The sequence below is a fragment of the Rhinopithecus bieti genome, unplaced genomic scaffold (genome assembly GCF_001698545.2).
Source record: "Rhinopithecus bieti isolate Rb0 unplaced genomic scaffold, ASM169854v2 scaffold_2735, whole genome shotgun sequence".
NCBI classification, from domain to species: Eukaryota; Metazoa; Chordata; class Mammalia; order Primates; family Cercopithecidae; genus Rhinopithecus; species Rhinopithecus bieti.
This window is the reverse complement of record NW_016804150.1, coordinates 2,658,646-2,682,341: the sequence shown is the minus strand read 5'-3', so window position 1 is coordinate 2,682,341 and position 23,696 is coordinate 2,658,646. Positions and strand designations below refer to the sequence as shown.

The window sequence follows — 23,696 nt, the reverse complement described above, 5'->3', positions numbered from 1 at the left end:
AGACCAGCAGCTTTACCAAGACTACCTTTCCTTTGTAAAGATAGACAATCTCTTTAAGACAGACCTCTTCAAAACTTAATGCTTCACTGAATAAGTACTGTTGTTCACATATGTCAAATAGACATTTCCTGGAGTCACAAGATTAATATGGCATTCTAATTATATAATGCCTAAAAAATAATGCCCATAATGTCTCCATGGGAAAAACCTGATTGAAGACTCTGCTAAACGTTATCTATTACCTGAAATTTAAGAATTCCATGACAATGAAAAACTGCATCTCAGATCAGTAAGTCAGGTCTCTCTCACACCAGATTCTCGATGTTGTTAAATTAAAAATTGCTTCTCAGAAATGCCATGATACAGAATATTTGTAGATTGACCTAGATGAGCAATCAAAATCATCAAAGAAAGGATGAAAAAAGAATTTTAGGAAAACATTTGAAACATTTTCTTTCTAAAATTGACAAAAATCCATTTCATCCAAATGAAAGGCCTCAAAATCTGTTAGCAAAGAAGAGTGGAGTGAAATGCAGTAAATGTATCTAAAATTATAAAATTGTTTTTAAAAGTGCCTTTCTCATTACATCAAAATGCAATTTTCAAGATAGAGACATTGTAACATGACTCTGTGTGCTGTGCTGTGTGTACAATAAAGAAAGCAAAATTAATCCCTTCCCCTGACAACCTCTAGAAATGAAAACCCATTACAGTAATAATATTTGTACTTAGGTCTTGATGTTTTTGTGCTGAATTTGAATGCCATGAAATGATTATATATAGTGGTTGATGGGGACATATGTGCAGATAATTACATAAGTAATCTTCTTTACTTAGGGACAAGGTAACTTTTTAGATTGGATAAAACTAGTTGTAACCTAATAAAACTCTTTAATACTTTTCCGTACTGCTGAAGCTTGAATTTTAGTATCCCAAAGATCAATTAGGGATATTTCACTTTTCACTGGGATCCAAGGACAGAATAAGCCCTGCAACTTCATGACCATTGGCCAGATGCCTATCCTCAAGATACAAGCATCTACTTGACTCATTAGCATCCTTAAAACTGTCAGGGATCTTATAGTGTTGCTCTGCTCTGAAAAGGAAGGTAACCTACAAAATTAAGAAGACAGCCTTTACAAAACTAGTGTTTAAAAATCAGGGTACGTGTCTCACATATAAGAAAGAATTCTCCCTGGAACTGAAATACTAAACTATCCTTGTTGACCCACCTAAGTTATCCTTCCATTTTTCTTTAGCTATGATGACTTTGATTTCGATCTGTGAAATGAAAGTTTCTTAAGACTTTTCACACAATATGTAGAAAAATCTACTACCTTGTTGCCTTCATTTTCTTCATTGTTCCTTCTTTTTATCTCTCTGCAAATTAGCTTGTATGCCTTCATTTGTCAGGAATGCTTACTTTAAAAGTCACCAATTATTTCTTAGTAGGATACACTGTCTTAGTATGATTCATTAGCAGGATACATTAGTCTACTTGGCAGCTATTTGCATGTAATTTTCTCACTTTCTTAAAATTAAATAGTTATTTGTTGAATGAATAAACGAATGAATGCTTATACTCTCCTCCTTTACCTTCTCTGTTTTTAAGTGCTTCTTCTCTGCCACCTGATGCATACACATAGTTTTATTTTCTGCCTTTCTAGATGATGCTTAGTTATCTTACTGTTTTCTCTACAGTACTCTTTCCCAAATTCTAGATCTTGATGTTCAAATGTCTGTTAAAAATTCCCTAAACAATTTCATCACCAATAGATTAAATTCAGTATGCCTCCTGATCATCACATTTTCTATTTTTGTTTATGTCACTTATATCTCAGTCATTCAAGCTCAACATCTCAGTTTTTGTCAAAACTTCTCACTTGCCAATTAGACATGGAGTCTTGAAGTTTCTGCCTCTGTACATTTTGTTTTGTGTTTTCTTCACTGATAACACTATGGTTCACACCAACGGTGCATTTTCTCTGAGCCTTTTAAGCATGAAATTACAGGCTTAGTTTTCCCCTGAATCCCTGATGCAAAACACGATGTATAGCATACTGTAATTGTTCCATAGACAGTGTATAAAACTAGTAAATTTTCCTACAAAATCTCACCCCTTTCCAAACCACCTTTAATGAATTTTTCTTACTGAAAAGAAGTTTTGAAAATACCCTACTCCAGCTAAAATGAAAACAGAACATTGCAATAATTCTGCATTACTTAATGAACAAAATCCCAAACTCTTTTGTCTAATACACCACAATTTTTTCCAACACTAACGTTCTTTTCTGAACCCTAATCCCATTTGTTTTGCTCCTCATTCTGGAATTCTGCTATTAGCTTATTTAATATTTCAGTCCTTACTAAGACTAGAACTCTTACCTAAGTCTTGCCAATCTCCTTTCCAGAGATTAGAACTTTGATTCTGTCTCTAAGGCAGTGAGTTAGAGTTGTACAATTCCTAAGAAAAAAATGCACTGCTAGAATGAACTCCCTAAAAAACAATGGGCATTCCTGTTATCTCCCTTTGCAAATTTCTTTCTTTTCATATGCATCATGACAAGAAGTTACCATAAATTTTGAACATCAAAGTGTATTTGTTCACAAATTGAAATTTGTTTTCAATAAGAGGAATGGGCTTCCCCCAAGAAGGTGAATCTAATACCAGATCTAACCTCTACTCTGCTTACTGTTATTGACAATGTCTGCAGATAATTTTTCTGTTAAAATATTCTAGAATATGTTTCATTTTATTCTTATAACAAATATGGCAAGCTTCCATGTGTTAATTGTTATCTATTTCTTATAAACCCATGGGACTATGACCTTATTAAGGAAAAGGAGTATGTTTTATATTTTATTGAATAATTCACTATAATTTGTACATTAGTTCATATAAAGAGGGTACTCAAATATTTATCAAATGAGTTTTATACTCCACTCATTATCCCTTTTTACCTCATGACACCACAAGAGGGTTGCTACTGTCTTTTTGGCTCTTGACTTAAAGAGAAATTAGGGACAGCTATTCTGGTCATGATTGGTTCATAACTGAAAATATGTCCTAAAATAACCTGATACTAAAAAATGAAGATTCAGACTTCTTGAAGGTCACAGAGAAGATTGAGAATTATTGATAAACTTTAACATTTTGGTCAATTTTAAGAATAAATTTGTGTTTTATTGGACATTGCTCAATAATGTATTTTAAATTGGGGAGATTTTATGCATGTGCAAACACAATGAACAAATTGTCCATTTATCTTGAAAACAAGAATCATGAAATTTTAGAAGCAGAATAATATTTTGCAATAAAAGCTCAAACTTTTCATTTTGCCAAAGAGAAAATTAACACAGAGAAATTTGCAATCCCAAGACCAAAAAAAGCCAGAATTTCAATAGCTGTAAGGGGAACTGAGTGGGATTCCTAGTCAGAAGGGAAAGCACTTTGAGAGAAGTCCTTGAAATACGTATTGCTAATTTCTCCCAGATTGCCATTCTTCTGTTTTTCCTACTAGTTGCACATGATCTCTCATCTAAAGACTAGATTTTGAAGCATCCTTTAAAATAGGTATGGCAATGAGATTAAATTGGTTGGGCTTCTTTTCTTCCTGTTTTCATACCTTCCCACCACTTGGGATCCAGATCTAGTTTAAACTGAAAAGGTTAAGCAGAGTTTCCCAATCCCTGGGCTGTGAATCAGTGCCTGTCTGTGGTCTGTTAGGAACTGGACCATACAGCAGGAGGGGAGCAGACAGCAAGGCAACATCACCTCCTGTCATTAGATTCTCATAGGAGCACCAACCCTACTGTGAATTGCGCATGTGAGGGATCTACCTAATGCCTGATGATACAGGATGGAACAGTTTCATCCTCAAACCATGCCCATCCCACCTCCACCACCCTGTCCATGGAAAAATTGTCTTCCATGAAACCAGTCCCTGGTGCCAAGAGGGTTGGGCACAACTGGGTTAAAACAACAATATAGAAGGAAACAGGGAGCCTCTATGAGCTTATGGAGGATAGCTACCTACTTGCCTGAATTGCTTTCTTACACCTGGATTATTGCATAAGGAATAATATTCTGAATGCTTGAAATATTGTATTTTTGGATGTCTTTTGATTGCAGTGTAGTCTGTGCCCTAATATGCCCTCAGGCCAGCTATCCGGATACATAGAACACAGAATTTTAGTGGTAAATGAGCCCTTAAAGAATTCCTGATCCAACCACTTATCTGCTTGCTGATAGATATACAATTAGGCAATTTCATTGAGTACTTGCAAATTCATTGAATACTTCCAAGAGAAATATCTTGCCGACTATTTATCTTGTCATTAACTTACCAAGCTTTCCTCCACTAAAGCATCATGTTAAAAATATATGCCTGTGAGAGCAGCAAATGAAAGTGTACATCACTTAGAGAGAAATTTATGCTGTAGCACTACGTACTGGTCCTCTGAAGCATATATAACTTTCTTCTCCAAAATTAACTTATGTCTTATGTTCTTATAACTGTTTGTTCAAACATGGGATCACAAACAGTTAATGAGTAACTAATTGCTACATAACAGGAACCATGCTTGGACAATATTCTTGTCCTCATGTTTGATTTAAAAAAAACAAAAGTTATTAAAAACAATTAAATTAGCAAGTCTAGTCAACATTACTAAGGCAAAGCACATACTTGTGTTGGGATGTTAAACAGGAGGACCTAACATAATTTGGTGTTGAGAATTCTGAACTTTTGTTTTGAACTTATTTTATATGTAAGCTGTTATAGTGGTAAAATACTATTAATTTTGGCTGATCAATGAAATTTTGAGGGCATGAGGAGGAGTGTAAATCAAGACATCATTTTTCATGGTGTAGTGAAAATAATCCTAGTGATAGAGAAAAATAACAAAAGAACTTCATGCACCCTCTTTATGTGTAAGACAGAATGGGGAGGAATCATCGAACCACAACCAGAAGTGAAACAGAAGAACACACAAAAGAAGTTTTTGACTGTCGATCCAGAAAATAATGCCTCTTTCCAACTGGCCCTATCTAAGTTAAGTAAGCAGAACTATATAACTATGTAATGCTTTGAGTGTGTGATTGTCATAACTTTGAGTTTTAGGGTCATTGAAACAATAAAATATTGCGTGTATGTGTGTGTGTGAATGAATCTTATATAGGATGTATCCATTATGATATAGAAAACTCATTTTTATAGATTAAAAATTGATTTCAATAATTTGAAATAACTTATAATAATGAGTTTCATATTACTAGATGTGAAAATTCAGTGAAGGCACTGAATTAGAATGTGACTAAAGGCATATATTGCCTACATGTTTGTTTGAACATTGCAACTCTACCTATTGCTAAGGCAATAGCAATAACAATGATAATAAAGCAGAGAGGAAGAAACAAGTCATTAGTCCTTCATGGTTATCCCTTTAAAGTCATGATATCTGTACTGTAGGATGGTCTGTAAAAATGAAAGAGAGGACAGATGGCAAGGCAGAACCCAGCATAAGTTTGGATGGTATCCACCAGGAGGAAAATGCTTTATAATTGGTAAATACTATAATGAAATATGTTAATTCACATTACAAGGATTTAGAAGTCAAGGCCCATCTGTGTGAAACAAATATCGCCAATAAAGATGTTTTCCCACTTGTGTTATCAAAGGATCAAATAGTAATTTCAATCACAGCTCAGAGACAAGCCATATGTTAAAAGGTCTCTCACATCTCAAAGGCAATAGTGTGTTATGTGGTCATATTTTCAGAAATAATAGGGAAGTTGCTTTCAAGCAATTCTTCATTATTTCCTATTTTCTTTTTCACAGTCTTTTAACTGATCTTATGTGTGTGGTTCTATCTGTTAGTTCACCACAGATTCAGAGGTACCATTGAATCTCTCCAGAATGCCATTGTTAGTTCATAGTTTCTGATTTATAAAGAGTGCAAATGGGATTGATATATTCTGCCCCCACATCAGCCTCTGCCCTTTTTCATTTCCCTTTAAAACATTTCTGGAAGCCTATGAAATCTACAATTATTTCTCTTTGGGCACTTTGCAATACAACTGAAAGTATATTTTGAAACACAGCATTGCTCATGCAAGCATTGCTATTGATTATGCAAAACAAATCTGCCTGTTATGGTGCACGTATTGAAAAAAAAAAAAAAAAAAAAAAAAGCTATATTATGTGGACTGTGTTCTCTGTTGATGAAAAACATGTACCTGCTCACAGCTCTGATTCCAAAGGCCCAATTTACTAAAAATTAGTGATCCATCAGATTAATGGGCATAAAGCAATCTGCACTGTTGGCGCCTTGAAATTTCTTGCATCAGTCACCAGATCATGATTTACTAATAGGATTTCAGATCTTACAAAATAGCACAAATCTAACCACATATTAATATTTAATCTGGCATTTTAAGTGCACCTAACAAAAGACCCTAGAGCTGCTGACAGGACCCTAAATTGTGAATTTCTTAAAAGGGAATTGAGCAGGTCCATAGTGATTTCATCAAAAAAAAGAATAAAAAGGAAAAGGAAAATAAATGTGTTTCTAGATTTCATATGTAGACCTCACAAGCCTGGGCTCTCATTTTTCTTAAAAGTATTTATCATGCATTTTTAGGTGCTTTATTAGAGAATCACAAGACTGGATCTAGCGGTTGGCTGCAAAATGTACAATTTGATGACAGCCAATGCATTTTGGTTAATAAATTTTATATTAGACAATTTGTTCCTAAAATAATTCATTGGCACTTCCAAAATGTTGCTAAATGAGAGATGATACAGCCTATAAATCACTTGAATCACCTTATTTCTTGCTTCTAAGTAACTAAATCTGTTCTGTAGTAGTGAGTTGAAGCTTCTTAGTAGGCAAGTGTGTTTGCTTTGCAATCTTAGGTTTACAGCTCTAGATTAACATCAATGCCAAATTCCAGAGATATCCAGATCCATTTCAAATCAGAAAGTGCAAAAGAAGGGAGAGTGACCTTACCTGCTGATGTTATCAATTATATACAATTGTTATATTTAACGAATATGATGAGTATACCAAATAGGTGTTGCATTACTTCCATTTGTTGAAAAAAATCATAATTTATGAAAGATATTTCTGTAATAACAGGATGCCACCTGTAATAACAGAATGTTTATTAGTGCACAAATGAGGGTTATAAATGATGTTGCTTATCTATGAAAAAAACACAAAAGACAACTTATTAGTCAAAGATAAATTGCTCAGCACACTCTCAATGAGATGTTAGGTTTGTCATGAAAAAAAAAAAAAAAAAAAAAAAAAAACCTTTTTTTTTTCCAAAACAAAACCCTTTACAATCCATTTAAAATAATATACTTGCCACTAGGTGGCTATTTCTGATCAGATCATTTTACCATTTTAATTACATTTTTAATATCCTGGCTGCATAAACAAAGATAAATTACAAACCCTGCACAATCTGGCTGCTAGCTCAGGCATAGTCAGTAATAATATCAGCTTTTGTTTGTGCCTCCTCTAATTAGATTCTGAAATCTAGGCTTTGTCAATCAATAATTTTAATTTTAGAATCGCTTTTTGATCTTGCATTTCATGTTTGTTTGGGAAAATGATCAGTAGGACAAAGCTGATAATTTATGCAGAAACAATCCCTCAGCAGAGCTACATGCACATTCCTCGCCATCAACAGAAGCCTGCAGACTAAGCTTGACACAGGTCTAATTAGCATGCAGATATGTCGCCTCATTGGCAATTCAAATTGCTTTTTTATAATGTACCTCAAATTGTGCTACTCAAACATTGTATTTGATTTCCAAAGCCCCCTGGGCATCCCATAATGTCTCCCTTCATCCTGGGTATGAAGCATTTATTGAACAGTCTGCTGAGACTGGCTGTCTTTTCGAAAACACCCAAACATCGTATTCCTGGGACCAGCTTTTCTTCTTGTCAGAGAGCAACTTGTTCTTCTGCGGAATTCCTTGTGCCACATTTGTAGGTTTAGAGATGACATGCTACCTCATGAGTTGCTTCTCCCACGTGGTTGATCTATAGAGGGCTTCACTCCTGTGCCACTCATTTTTAAAGTGGGGGAGAATGTCTGGTAAGCACACATTAATATGCAGCACATAACCACATCTCTGAATGCCAGTCCTCCATTCTTCATTAAACAAAAATGGCTGGATTGCAGGGATTGTTTTTCCTTTCTCCCACATACTTATGCACACATGCTCACATTTGCTTTCTTGGGCACACCTACATGCACACAACTACATCACGCGCATCTACACACCTATGCAAGATACCCACAGCACATGATTGTCAGGATGGAGTTATGTGTGAAAGTTGTCTGCTGCACACATGACAAATAAGGGGATTCCAGCATACACTGGGGCTTTTTAAAAATTCCTTTTTTTTTTAACCATGCAGCAACAAGTGGCAGAATCAATGGTGTACAGTTATTCAGCAATGTAATTCATTTCACTGGCTTTGGCTCTTAGCCAGATCCGCCATCTGTCTCTAGCTCTCTCTCTCCCCCGCTCTCTCCCTCTCCCTCTCTTTCGCTTGAATTTGTCCTACATTTCGTAATGTTACGTGCCTGCCATCCTTATCCTATGCCAGAGATACAACACCAGTCTCACCCCCATTCCAGCGTGGAATTCTCTGAGTTCGGTGGCACTTGGGATATTCCACTTCAGTGCCATGGGAAGAAAATGGTAAGCAAAAAGCAAAAGGAATAATGCAAAAAAAAAAAAAAAAAAAAAAAAAAAAAAAAAAATTTATAATGTTCTGGTATCCAATTGCTCCTGCTTCAGCCTTTTATCGAAAGCCTTGAGATGGATCTGCCTCATCCAGGAAGTTTTCCTGCTTCGTTAGCGTATCTTCGTTTTCTTTATCAGACGCTGGCTGGCACTCCACGCCAGTGCACGGCTCCATGGAATGCCTGCTGTTGGACACTTGCAGAGCTCTGCCACCAAGCAACCTCCTGCATTGGAAATCGGGGGACTACTCCAGGATCTTATGCGTGCTTGCTGTTTGAAGCTGCAGAAAAGTGAATAATCAATTAAGTATTGATTTCTTGTAAGATTTGGTAAATTTCAAAGGCAAGACAAAGAGGATGGCTTAAGGAAACACTGCAGGGACTTGGCGTAAATTAGACAACTAACGGAAGTGCAGAATAAAATAACACCTCAACTGAAGATTTCCTTGGAAGAATTAGCACTAGCTATTGGAAGACAATGGTGGATTTAATCAAAACAGCAGGCATGCAAGAATTTTACCCGTGAACCAGAAAAAGGAGCTAATTATAACCACCTTTTTAATGGAGCTAATTTGACTGAATGGATGCAAATGTGCTTTATTTATGGATGAAGAAGCAAGCCTTACTGCATGATCTTGGGATCATCGGATCTGCTAAGCTTTGCAGCTCCTGTTACCTTCAGTACATTTTTTTTATTTCCGGAGAAGGTATTTATATGTAAACAACAGCTAACCATGCAAAAGATTCATCGGAACAAGATACTGTGGTATATGAGATATAATCATAATTTTGCAGGCTCTCAGGATTTCCTCTAACTTGGAGGTTTTGCAACCTTTGTGTGCAATGGGTTATGGTAAACAATAAATGAATGATGCTAAAGTGTTGTGATTTTTCAATGTGTAGTTTATTAATTTTAGCTTTCTTAACATGTTGATTCTGAATTATTTGCAATAAATCCATATGAAAGAAAGGGAATTGTTGGGTGGGGTTTTTTAATGCATTTGCAGTCTTCTTAGAGATCGGAATGTGTAGGTCCCACCAGCCCATGAGCTCTGTAATTATAAAAGAATGGTAAAAAATTTGACAATTTGAAGAATTGGTTTTATAATGGGAACAATGTGTTACAATCAGTAAAAGGAGACTTGTTATGTTTTCTGTCTGTGTAGAATGTTCTTGAGTGGTTAACTCCTCTGTTGCTGATGAGAAGTAAATATCAGGACTGGCAATAAGCAGAGATTGTAATGACAATGCTTTGTTCCTACGCATCCTCATATTTCAAGCTAAAGTGCATTTTAAGCATTTCCTTCTATTTCTATTATTTTCCTTTCCATTTTTGTTCTTTTCATCATTTTTTCTGTCTTGCAATCTACGTTCCCTGAGCAACCATAGGAACCAAGTTACATTAAGCTTCAACACAAAGACCTTGTAAGAATAATGAATCCTCATTTGCATCGACATTTGTATTCAGATTTGCCAGGCTATAAACTTGGCAGATCAAGCGGAATATTAAGTAGAGGCTTCCATGGTAAATTGTGGCTCTTGAAATTGCTAACTACCCCCTCCCCTTTTTTTCTCTCTCTATCTGTGATGGCAGGTGAAGTCTCATGACTACTTGCTTCTTAAGAAGCGTATTGGCTCCTTCATCTTTCATTATATGATGTCAGTTTCAAGCAGAAGACGGGCAAAGCCAGTAGTAGGTGTTCTAGTTGAAGGTACAAAATGACATGGGACTGGAGCATTAATTCTAGAGTCCATATATCACAAGAGGTGTCTTTAAGTAGTTGAAGCTGTAAGAAAACTAATTCTCATGTGTGGGCTAAGGTTTGATCTTTCTGGTATGTTCAAAATGCATTAACCTCATGAAAGTTCACACTCATTTTTTAAAGCTTCTAAAGGTTGGAGGAGGACCAAGGTAGCTCTTTACTCACAAAATAATTCAGTTACACCATTCTGAGTCATCCTCACTGATCTGCTCATGCCCATTCTTGAAATATTTCAAATGCCTCATTCTATTAAGCCTCCATGGATTGACTGACTTAATCCTGAGTCTTGCTTGATTCTGAAATGGTAAAGTAGGAATAGTTACACTTACTGCAAGCAAACTTTTAAATTCAGCAATATGACCTATAAGGTCATTTCTACAACACAGCCAACAATGGGGTGAAAAATGTAGACTTTAATTTTCATGCTTGGTCCACCCTATGTGATGCCAAACAAGTGAGTAATCGGAAACATTTGTGCATAACTTAATTTTTCATGCATTACCCCAGTGTTTCAGATTTCTGTAAACAGAGCCTAAATCTATGACCTATTAACAAACTCTCACTTCTTGCCATCCCTTTTTCTCTCTAGAACCTTTCGCTAGTGGGGAGCAATAAAACATATTAGAACTAACAAACTTACAATGGACATTTAATCGTGATTTTTCTTTTTATTCTATTTTTTAAAATGTAAATAGAGTAAATGATAACATGTAGACTGAATTTATCATAAAGACATTTTCTTATGGTATATTGCAAGGAACTATGAACTTGTAGTAACTACTATAAGCAACTGACAAGTAACTCTTACTCTAGGTTGAGGTAAAGTTTAATTGTATATGGAAAAAAAATGGAGAATGTTTCATGAAAGATGCTAGAGTTTTTTTTGAAAAACATACCAGCAAATATGTAGAATGAGGAGTCATACTTTATAAGCTCCCATAAACTTGTAAAAATATGTATAATAATCTTTCCATAGTGTACACTGGTATGATATTAATAAATCACAATGCAGCACATTTTAAAGTAGGGTTTTAGCTATTTTTCTTAGTAACAGGGTTTTAAATCTGAGAAGAAAATGTAAATTATGACTTTTGGGAAACTATATGCATGTATTCCACAATCGAACTTTTAAAGAAAATAAACTATTAGATAGTTTGGTACTAAGTACCCCTGTACTGAAAAACAAGAGTATTGCCACTACCTGGCAATATTGTACTTTTATATCTACTCTTTTATGTGAAAAAGGTGGAAGCATGATAACTAGCATCAAGTTGCCTTGATCTAATAATAAAAGTAATCTCTGATTACTATCAGAATTAGAAACAATATTTACATGGAACTCTTTTTCTAGGGTCCTAATGATAACATCTGACGACGAAGTGTAACCATCAACTTGAAAACACAATGCAAACAAAGATTAGAGACTGACATATTAGTTTGAAACAATGTTGTTTATACATGTGAAACAAAGACATGACTGCATCATTTTTAACCTATATTTGCTGTTTCATATAAATCTGAAATTCAATTGATTAGGCTTCAAAACAATATTGTTTTCTAATAGATGGTATTGATCATTTTATTTTAAAAAAGTAAGAATACATTTGGTCATATTCAAAGAATATATTTTGGTTGTCATTCAAATAAAATTTAGAAAGGAAAAGATTTACATTTATACGTTTCTTCAGCACTGCCCATCAATTTGAAACTGTCTTCTTTAATAAATGCTAATGATTTGGTTGATTACGTTTGTGCATGTACTTACCAAGCAGTTTTGGGAGTCAACACACTGATGAACCTCTATCAAGAAGAGAAATTATAGCATTAGCTCATTTGCTTTCTAAATAGCAGGAGTGAAAATTCTATCCAAAATAATATTAATGATACTGTTTTAGCATCCGCACAGAAAAGCATGTACAATTTCTTATCAGTGTTTTGTAGATATGGTTCATATTTATTGGCTATTATCTCTTCCTTCTGTGTAGGAATACAACTGGGTACATATTTTAAACCAGAAAATCAAAACCAAAACCAAAAACAAACTAAAATGCCCACTTAAAATTGAAGTGTCTCATCCAGGTTTGAGAAGGGAGCAAGCCTATTTGTGCCCCTTGCATAGGAAAATAGCACGATGACATAAGTTCAGGGCAATTTCTCTGTGTTGTCTTTCTGTTTCTATTAGAGGATTTTTTACTAACTGGTCAAAATGCACATTACCATTACATTTTTCCCACCATACCTTATGTAGCCACTGTTATACTAACTAGTAAGGTTGTTAGCCAGAGGAACAACACCCAGAAAACAGGGCGGGGCATTCCAGGGCCAGTAAATCCTTGTCCTGTATAGATTAGAGAAGTGGAGCCCCATGTGTGTTAAACCGAGAACTTGAGCCTTGCTGAATTTAACATTAATGTGTTTTGTTGGTCTTTTTAGTAGGGTAGCTGAGGGCTTTGCCGTATTTATAAAGCACTCAGAATTGTAAGACTTAGGCCACAACATTTAGAACACATTCATCACTTGACCGTTAAAGTCAGTTTAATATTTTCACTTTTACTAAGAAGGAAATAATCAACAGCACTGTTTTGATTACATTTTCTTCATTTTCTTCTACCCAAATAATGAAGGGGAAATTTCTAGACCTATAAGAATATACATGCATATATCTTTGAATATATAAAATTATAAAAATAAACATATTTATTTAAGTAGTTATATATGAACTATATAAATATATAAAATATTTATGTATAAACAGGATAGATATACAAAATAGGGTAGTTTATTCTCAACTATAGGAAGATATGTAGACAGATATAGATAGATACATATCTATATACATATAGATATTTATATGATGTCAATCTCAAGTAGAAGAAAGGAAAGCCAGTAGTAGGTGCTCTAGTTGAAGAGACAAAATGACATGCTACTGGAGTATTAATTCTAGAGGCCATATAAAGATATTTATATCTATATGTGGATAGATAGATACAGATATAATTGCTTTCCTCTCAGATTTTAAATTGTATATACATCATTGCTACTTAGAGAACTATTAACAGTTCATCACTACAAATTCTTTCAATTAAGAATAGAAAATGTGTGTGTACTTATATGGTATATGTATTTGTGTACATATACATGACCAAATGTGTTTGATGGTAAAAATGGATGATATATATATATACACACACACACACACACACACACACACACACACACACACACAGACCCCAAGACATGAAGAAATCAAAGTAGAAGATAGAAAAAATCCCCAAAGCATAGGATCAAATAAAAATTATTCTCACTTTTGGTATCACCTGACAGTCTCTATAATTAAATAAAACACAGGCTAAATTTTATGTTTAAATACTTAGTCTGATCCTTTTATAATTCATAGAAGAGGCCATTCCAGGAATAAATAGAAAGACTTACTAATATTTCAGTAATTTTGAGATCATATGGAATATTGTACTTCAATCATGAAGAAAAATTCTATGACGATTACAATGACATGAAATAATTAAATTAATGTGTATTTAATTCTTTGTCTTAAGAGTTCCTTTTAAATACTAATTACTTAAAAATTAATTGGAGCAGGATTTCATATGTCATATCTACTTTGTGTTACCATTTGTTACTGTAAAATAATTTTAAATAATCATTCAAATCTTTTTTATAATAGTCTTATTTCTAAATATACTGAAAATTGTTAAGTATAATGATCCTCATCTAGGTAGCTGTATGAAAACAGTAAAAATTCTTATTTTTATTTCAACTACTATCTTCATCAAACTAGACTACATTCTTTCCCAGACACCTGAGACATAAATCAGACATCCCTCCCTCTTTTCTCTCTACAAGGACTTACCTACATCCACTTCAATTTTTTTTTCAATAAAATATTCACTGATTGACTACTGTCTCACCTATTGGACATTCTGACATTAGTAGGCAAGTCCCAATTTCAGGACCCAACTTGAAATGGACAGCCTCTCAGAAAAACATTTTTTTCTAATTTTCTAATTTTGATTAATCTTCCAAGACAGTGGGCTAGGTTAGTCAGCTGTAATGTGGGAAGGGCTTCCTGCCCTAAATTTTAAAATATCACCCAAAGAACTTCACAGTTTCCTCTGAAGGTACTACTCATTCTCCGTTTGTTCATATAGGTAATCACATCTCAGCTGAGTCAGTTTCACATCTTCAATCAATGACTGTGTTCTTCACTCCTTAGTTCTCTTTCAAAATGAATTTACCTTCTTCCTCCTTCACTAAACTATTTATCATTTTGAATATTTTATACTGTCCCCTAACCTGTTCTTTTCATTGCTATTAATGCTGAAAAGTGCCCTTTACTTTAGAAATCTGACCTCTTTCATGAAGCTTTACTGATGAAGTAGCTATAAAATAAAACTATTTCTCCCATTTTAATGTACAGCAATCTTCCTATCATGTAACAGTATATATATTCATTCATGTCATCTTCCCTACTCCATCATATAAGCTATTTTATATATATAGTATGATAACTCATATATATATACTAACAATGCAACACAGATGCGTGGAGCCTCTGTTTTGTGTCATGCACTTTTATAGAAGCTTTATGACTATAAAGGTGAGCTAGACAGAGAAGGTAAGCAAACTGTTAAAGTAGTAAACAATATGAAAATCTACTAAGGAAGATATACACAATCTTACAGTTAGACATTTTGTTCATTCTTATGCACGTATGGAAGGTCTTTGGGAATTCAAATAACAATTCAAAATGCTACCTAAATAAATCATAAACTTTCTATTCTATTTCCATTTGGTAACCGTGTGGTGGTTCAACTATCCTTAGCAATGACAGCTTAGAACAGACAACTTTACACTATTAAAAATCACTGAGATTATAACAGCTTTTGTTTATGCAGATTATAGTTAATAACATCTATCATATTATAAAATAAAACAGAAATTATATTTTAAAATTATTCCTCCATTAATTTAAAATAACAACTATAAACACATTAAATGTTAACATAAACAGTATACTATACTAAAACAATGATATTTTTCAAAATAGAAAAGCAAGGAAAATGTCACTGTATTATACTTTAGCAAATCTTTTTAACATGGCTTAATACAAGATGCTGAATTTTAATATCTGTTGTTACATTTAGTCTTGCAAAATGTTATTTGGGTTGTGGTTATGAAGAAAATACACATTTCCACAAATATATAATTGAAAAAAATGAAGGACATTTTAGCAAACTTTTCAGTTAATTGTAGATTACATCAAACATCAACAAGTAGTCATTTCTTAAAAGTTAGTTGCAACAGGCAATGAGAAACCGTATCAATGAATACTCCACTCTTAGGTTAAAATCTATCATCTATCTTGCATTTTTAATGGATCTTTGACCCATGTATAATTTTGTAGCATCATGAATTGGTCTTCTATTAAATATTGGTTCACTGAGTTATGCAAATTTTGATACATTTCATTCTCTAGTATCAAACAATAATCACATGTATTAATATAACTTCTAGGATCTTATCAGAAATATCATTAAGTATTGGCAATCTGTCATGCTCATGGTGGCAGGTATAAATTCTCCAAAATTCTAATTCTCCTTGAATGTTAAAATCTTATCATTGACAACAAACACTGTGAGTTGTTTCACTTGTTGTAGATATTCAAGTAGATATTTGTATAAAAGGGGCTATTTCAGCTCAAACTGAATTACACAACTCCTTTACCTCAAAGTAGCCATCACAGTTAGTACTTCAGTGTGTAGCACAAGTTCTTTATGGGCACTTCCCATTTTGTCACATAAAGTATTAAAAACATACATAACTAAGAGAAAACATTTAATTAAAGTAGTTGCTTCTTCAAAGAGCAATAACATTATTATTATTTTTGTTTAAGTGGAAGTGTATCATCTTTGCCCAAAATGAAGAATACAATGATTTCTAGCAAAGTTTGGTGCTGTTGATTCATGCTAAAAGGTCAAGACTACTAAGGTTCTAGCACTGCAAGCAAATTTCAACCCAATGAAAAAAAGTAAATAATAAAAGTATTGATATAAAAGTGATTTTGGACCTCAAGGACTCCTTAAAAATATGTCAGGGCTCCTCAGAGGTCTGGGCCTATGCTTTGATATATACATATATACACATATACATCATATGTATATATGTACATATATGTACATATATACATTATACGTATATATGTATATATACACATATAAGGTTCTCATAGTGTACATACTTGTTTATATGTATACATATACATTTTGTTTAATCCTTTCAAAAATTCAATGCACTATCACCATTTTTTAAAAAGAGAACATTACAGCTGCCTTTAATGACTTTTTCAAGGTCAAAAGACCTATAAATGGCAGAATCCAGATTTATATCCAGATTTTCTGAAGTTTAGTGTTCTCATTTTACCATAGATGTTAAAAATAACTCTTTCACAGCCTCCTCTAATTTAAGGAACAGTGAACAAGTCCTGTACCGTCAGCTTGTTAGCAAGTCTCTATTTAAACACTATGAGAAAATGATATGTATATGTATAAATCTTATTTCAAATCCTTTATGGCATGGCAGTCCCACATTATATCTATTTCATCCCTGTTCAAAATTGCACTATAATCATGTGATATTCCTCATCATGCCTAGTTTTCTTAACTGCCATAATGATTGATAGCTGATTTGGTCATTATATTGGCTAAAATATCACCAACCAGTTCATGGTCCAGTTATTTCAACATTCAAAATGATAATTTCAAATCAGTGTTGTGATCTGTTCAACTGCATACAGGTCAGCTTTAACTGTGTTGACTAAGAAAAACTTACCTAAATCTTAGGGGTTACAGGAATACAGGAAACAGAAGCTTAAAAAATAATTTCTGCAATTTATGAAGTGCTCTTGCATAAAACTTTTCATGTAAAGGCAACAGAAGCCCTGAATACTAGCCTTGATGCTAACTAGTTAGCTATGTTAAAAAAAAAAATATTTACCATGGGCCAGGCGCGATGGCTCATGCCTGTAATCCCAGCAGTTTGGGAGGCTGAGCCGGGTGGATCACGAGGTCAGGAGATCGAGACCATCCTGGCTAACACGGTGAAAACCCATCTCTAACAAAAACAATTGCCAGGTGTGGTGGCAGGTGCCTGTAGTCCCAGCGACCTGGGAGGCTGAGGCAGGAAAATGGAGTGAACCTGGGAGGTAGAGCTTGCAGTGAGCCAATATTGCGCCACTGCACTCCAGCCTGGGCGACAGAGCAAGACTCTGTCTCAAAAAACAAACAAACGGCCGGGCGCGGTGGGCTCAAGCCTGTAATCCAGCACTTTGGGAGGCCGAACGGGCGGATCACGAAGGTCAGGAGATTCGAGACCATCCTGCGCTAAATACGGTGAAACCCGTCTCTACTAAAAAATACAAAGAACCAGCGGGCGACGAGGCGGGCGCCTGTAGTCCCAGTACTCGGGAGGCTGAGACAGGAGAATGGCGCTCAACCCGTGGAGGCGATGTTTGCAGTAGCTGAGAGCCGGGGCCACTGCACTCCAGCCCTGGGCGCAGAGCAAGACTCCGTCTCAAAAAAAAAAAAAAAAAAAAAAAAAAGTATTTAACCATCACCCAAGCCTTGGTTTCCCTTGTCCATATGATGAGAGAGAATATAACATGATGTTCTCTTCTATTTTAATATTGTATAATTGTGCATAGAAAAAAGTACACCCTCGTCCCTTGCGCCATATCATGATTTTCTTAATTTAAATAGTAAGTATTCTTTTCATGCAGTCTGACTTCACACTCCTATAGTGAAATCTTTAAAATCCACATTAATTGCCCAGATTTACATAGTGAAAGTTTTATAGAGCACTTTATCGGCCTCGTTAAAACCTCCTTAAAGTACTGATGTTTAAAAAAATATACTCAGACACTCTCTGTTTTCTTTCTCTAAATAAAATGAAATTGTTTTATAATTGTTTTATAATATTTATTATAAATTTGATAAATGGAGATTGATTTCCTCTTTTAAAGATGAAGGATAATCCATCCTGAAATATTAATAAGAAATCTTCAGAGCAATGTTAGGGTGGGGAGAGGCAGATAGGCAAGTTTTTTGTTTGTTTGCAATTATTGAAATTATAGAGGCAGAATCCTTCCAGAGACAGAAATATAATCACAATTATCTGGTCTGTAAAGAAATTGTTTTTATTTCTGTAGCCAAAGGACAGCAAATTATAGGTATTGGGAGTCCTTTTTATAGAGAACCTTATTTTGTGTATATATAGTATTTGTTATTTACAACATTTCCCCCTTCTATCTAATATTGGAATCAGAGACATCCTATTAGCAACTAGAATGTGTTTTAAAATTAGACTGTGCTCTGAAACCTGGGCTTTGCTGCTTGCAAACTACGGGAGTGTGATCCGGTGTTTTGCCCTTGCTAAATCTTAATGGAAGACAATAAACCAGTTCTCTCTAAGCTACTGAGAGACATGCAGGCAGTATCTTCATGGTCAGGTCACTGCTGTGCCTTCCATCCAGCTTATGCTACCTCTGGATGGTGAGAAGGTGGGATGGCACATCGTAGGCAATCAATGCACAGCGGTTTCCCTAGGCTGTTCATGCTATCCCTGAAGCTAAACTGTGAACTTGTAAAACATGGAAATGGCACCTTGATTTGTGGAGTAATGTGGGGACATGGTTATAAAAATATTAACTGAAGATAGCAAGCAAAAGTTTTATAGCCATTATTTCAACTGTATACACAAAACAAGCACTGGGGAGAGGCCATTGTATGTTTCTCATTAGGTGACTGTTCAAATAAGTTAAGGTACATCCAAACAATAAAATACGATGTAGCAATTAAAATAATAATGTAGTACTTTAATGCGTTTATACGGAATAATTTCCAAGATACTTTAAATAAAAAAGCAAGGTGTAGAAGAATGTATATAATATACTCCTATGTATGTAAAGATATGTAGAGTAAGGCTGGGTGCAGTGACTCACGCCTGTAATCCCAACACTTCAGGAGGTTGAAGCATGCGAATCTTCTCATAACAGGAGTTCAAGACCAGCCTGGTCAACATGGGGAAACTTCTTCTATACTAAAAATACAAAAATTAGCTGGGCACACTGGTTCACGCCTATAATCTCAGCTACTTAGGAGGCTGAGGCAGGAGAATCACCTGAACCCGGGAGGCGGAGGTTGCAGTGAGCCGAGATCATGCCACAGCACTCCAGTGTGGGTGACTGAGCGAGACTCAGTCTCAAAAAAAAAAAAAAAAAAAAAAAAAAAAAAAAATACGTGTGTGTGTGTGTGTGTGTATGTATATGTATATACATATAGCAGTATCCCTATCTTCCGGGGCACTTTCCAAGACACTGCAGTGGATGCCTGAAACCTTGGATAACACTGACCCCTGTATATCCTATGTGCTTTTTTCCTGTACTTACATACCTATGATAAAGTTTAATTTATAAATTAGGTAGAGTAAAAGATTAACAATCATAAAATAGAAAACTATAAAATATACTGTAAAAAATAGTCATGTGAATATGTTCTTTCTCAGTTTCTCTCAAAATGCTGTAATATATTTGGACCTTGAACTGAAATCACAGAAAACAAAACCATGAATAAAGGGGAACTACTGTACATGCATTTAATGGAATATGTAAATAACAATGCAAGGATCACAAACTAATAAAAACAGTTGTCTCTGTAGGAAAGAGCTTAATTTTCACTGCATATGCTTTTGCATAGTTTGTTGCTTTTTAAACATGAGTACACTAATTTTAAGATAGAGAATAGTAAATGTTTTGATGTAAAATAGAGATGATTTATGTATTTATAAGGCAAATCCTTGATATACTCTCCACCCAAAACAAAACAAAAGTTGTCAAAAGATCAATTTGTCATGAATTGCTTATATCTTATAAAACCAAAGAAAAGTTATTTTTAAAAATTTCAACCAACGAATGCATTAATTTAAAACAGACAGAGCTATAAATGCAGAACAGACAGAGTCAAAGTATACTGTCAAAAGGATTGCCAGATAAGATATAGTATTTTTATTTTCTAACTCGGTCAATGCTAATTGCTGGAAGGTGAAAAGTGTTCTCAATTCTTAAGATTATAGAGGCCATTTTATACATACATATATATACACACACAGAGAATTATATATATAAATCTTAATGTTTGCATTGAATATATATAATCATTATTTACATAATTACATATAATGTAATATAATATATATATTTGCCATTTATATTTATATGAATGGCATATATATGTCATTTGCCATTGTGTGTATATATATATATAATGGCTACTTATTTAGCCATTATTTGCCATTATATATATATATGCCATTTATTTGGCCATATATTTATATTTTATATATATACACACACATATATAATGGCTATACATATATCTATAAAATGGAAATATATATTCAATGTCAAACACATATAGAATACATTGAATATATAATTGAATATATATTGAATACATATATAGACTATATATTTATATATAGTCTATATATATTTAATGTACATTGAACATATACATTGAATATATATAGCCATTATATATCTTTATAATGACTACGTATATATTCAATGTCAAACATTAAGATATTTTCAGGGAGTCCATTTTCTGTTATTGTTTAGGTGAAATACAGTATGCTATTTTATTTGGAGTTTTTAAATGATGTTTTCGAAGTTAGACAAAAATAATAATAAAAGATCCTCCCAGGTTTAAGGTATTAAAAGTTTATGCAACATGTAATCTGGCTCCAATCTATCTTTTCAAATTTATATTCCCATACTTTCTTATTATCCCACTATGTTGCCAACAAATTAATTCTTCCTATGGTTTAGCAAACATGCCTTACCTGCTGAATACTCATTCAGCACTGACTTTTATACCTTTCTACCAATGTTAAAGGGGCTCATGGATCTGAAATGTCAAGAGGCATTTTACTCTAACTGCTTCAGTTAAAAGGTTCTTTTCCTTCTGTGATCTCATTTGCAGAGTGCTTGTTTTACAATACATTCTATTACCAGAATGTGTGCACTTGTCAGTGTCCCTAATGGATAAATACAAACACCATGAAAGTAGGAAGCAATCATTTCATCCAAATCTTTAATTGCTGCGTGTGCTCCAGCAGCCTGGCCTAGTATCTTCACAGAGGTTATAACCAACAGAGTTCAATAGATGTGTGCGTGAATGGTAATGGATAGTTCAGTTCCTCTGAAGGTTAAATTCCAATCAACTTTGAATCTTTCAAGAAATAGCCACCTCGACTCAACATATAGTAATACCGATTTATAGTTTAAAATAGCCTTTATATTGATCTTCAACCATGTTCTTTCCAGGCTAAAGTAAAAATTAAATTCCAAGTGCTTTACTTAATATTTCTATTTTATTTTCTAATTCCTTAATACTCCTTGCATTGCTTTTACTAGCCCCCAACTTCTTCAATTGTTCTTTAGGCTATGGAGTGCAGAGGGAGTATTATATTCTAGTGAATTAAGTCAGTGATGAATGATTTAATTCTTCATGTTCAGTGACTTTTGAGTTTTCTCTGACTTTTATATCTTAAAGTATTTCTCTCATATACTGGGTAACAGATGGTAGTAATTATTTTTTAACTAAAACTAAAACATTGGACACTTTATGCCAGACCCTTCTTTGATTTTTAAAAATATTCTTCCGTGGAATATTTGGGAAACCACTAAGTTAACAGTATCCATAGAAGTTGTAATAAGAATAGCTAACACCTGAAAGTTAATTAGTATGTGCAAAGGATTGCTCACAGAACTTTAGCTATATAAATTCAACGTAACAACTCTTTGAGAAGCTTCCATTTAATATGGTTTAGCTCTGTGTCCCCACTCAAGTCTCATGTTGACTGTAATCCCCAGTTTCAGGGGAGGGACCGGGCGGGAGGTGTTTGCCTCATGCGGGAGGACTTCCCCCCTTGCTTTTCTCATCGTAATGAGTCAGTTCTCACGAGATCTGGTTGTTTGAAAGGGTGTAGCGTTTCCCCCATTACTCTCTCTTTCTTCAGTCAGCCATGTGAAAATGTGCTTGCTTTCCTTCAACTTTCTGCCATGATTGTAGGTTTTCTGAGATGTCCCCAGAAGCAGAAGCCTGCAGAGTCCACAGAAACGTGAGCCCGTTAGAACTATTTTCTTTGTAAATTACCTAGTCTCAGGTATGTCTTTATAGCAGTGTGAGAACAGACTAATACACCATTATTATTCAGATGTTCATGATGAGAAAACTGAAATATAGAGAAGTTAAAAAACACATCAAAAGTCACACAACTGCTGCATGAGGGAGCTGGAATTAACACAGGAAAAGTCCTTCAGAGCTCATGCTCCTAACTTTTGTGCTAACCGGAAACTCATGTTAGATATTAAGCCATTTTGGGCCGGGTGCGGTGGCTCAAGCCTGTAATCCCAGCACTTTGAGAGGCCGAGACGGGCGGATCACGAGGTCAGGAGATCGAGACTATCCTGGCTAACACGGTGAAAACCCGTCTCTACTAAAAAATCCAAAAAGAAACTAGCCGGGCGACGTGGCGGGCGCCTGTAGTCCCAGCTACTCGGGAGGCTGAGGCAGGAGAATGGCGTGAACCCAGGAGGCGGAGCTTGCAGTGAGCTGAGATACGGCCACTGCACTCCAGCCTGGGCGGCAGAGCCAGACTCCGTCTCAAAAAAATAAAAAAAGATATTAAGCCATTTTTATGCCCTGATACTAAAACTGAGCTGTTAAACTCCTTTAATTCTACCACATAGACATTTGATAATGTTTTCCTACACTTTTTTCATATTTTCAAGTCTTTGAGGTAGGATAGAATCTAAAGTCACAATAGATTTCAACCAGTGTTCCTAATGAACACATTTCCCTCACATCATGTAGAATTCTCTCACTTCTGGCACTGCATGTTGATTTTTAAAATAATTCCTCTGGGAGTTCTCTCAATGTACAAGAAACAGAACTGCAACTAGTCTGTGGAAAATGAGAAGTTTATCCTAGGGCCCTAAAATTTAGAGCATATAAGCTTTTAAAATAACAATTTTAAAATGTTACCATATCATTAGCAGAGGTCATGAATTAAAATAGGAGCATTAGTGCCAC

General features: G+C 34.6%; 2 long non-coding RNA genes across 2 annotated transcripts; both read right to left on the bottom strand.

Moving 5' to 3' along the window:
- Positions 1-295: 295 nt before the first annotated feature.
- LOC108526214 (uncharacterized) lies at positions 296-8,723 on the bottom strand. Its single transcript, XR_001884464.1, has 3 exons — positions 8,649-8,723; positions 7,012-7,148; positions 296-383 (listed from the first exon to the last, which is right to left on the bottom strand). It is a non-coding gene; the product is annotated as an uncharacterized LOC108526214 (long non-coding RNA).
- Positions 8,724-10,749: 2,026 nt separating this feature from the next.
- Positions 10,750-21,514, bottom strand: LOC108526215 (uncharacterized). The gene is made up of 3 exons (XR_001884465.1): positions 21,442-21,514; positions 12,296-12,330; positions 10,750-10,826 (listed from the first exon to the last, which is right to left on the bottom strand). It is a non-coding gene; the product is annotated as an uncharacterized LOC108526215 (long non-coding RNA).
- Positions 21,515-23,696: the final 2,182 nt, after the last annotated feature.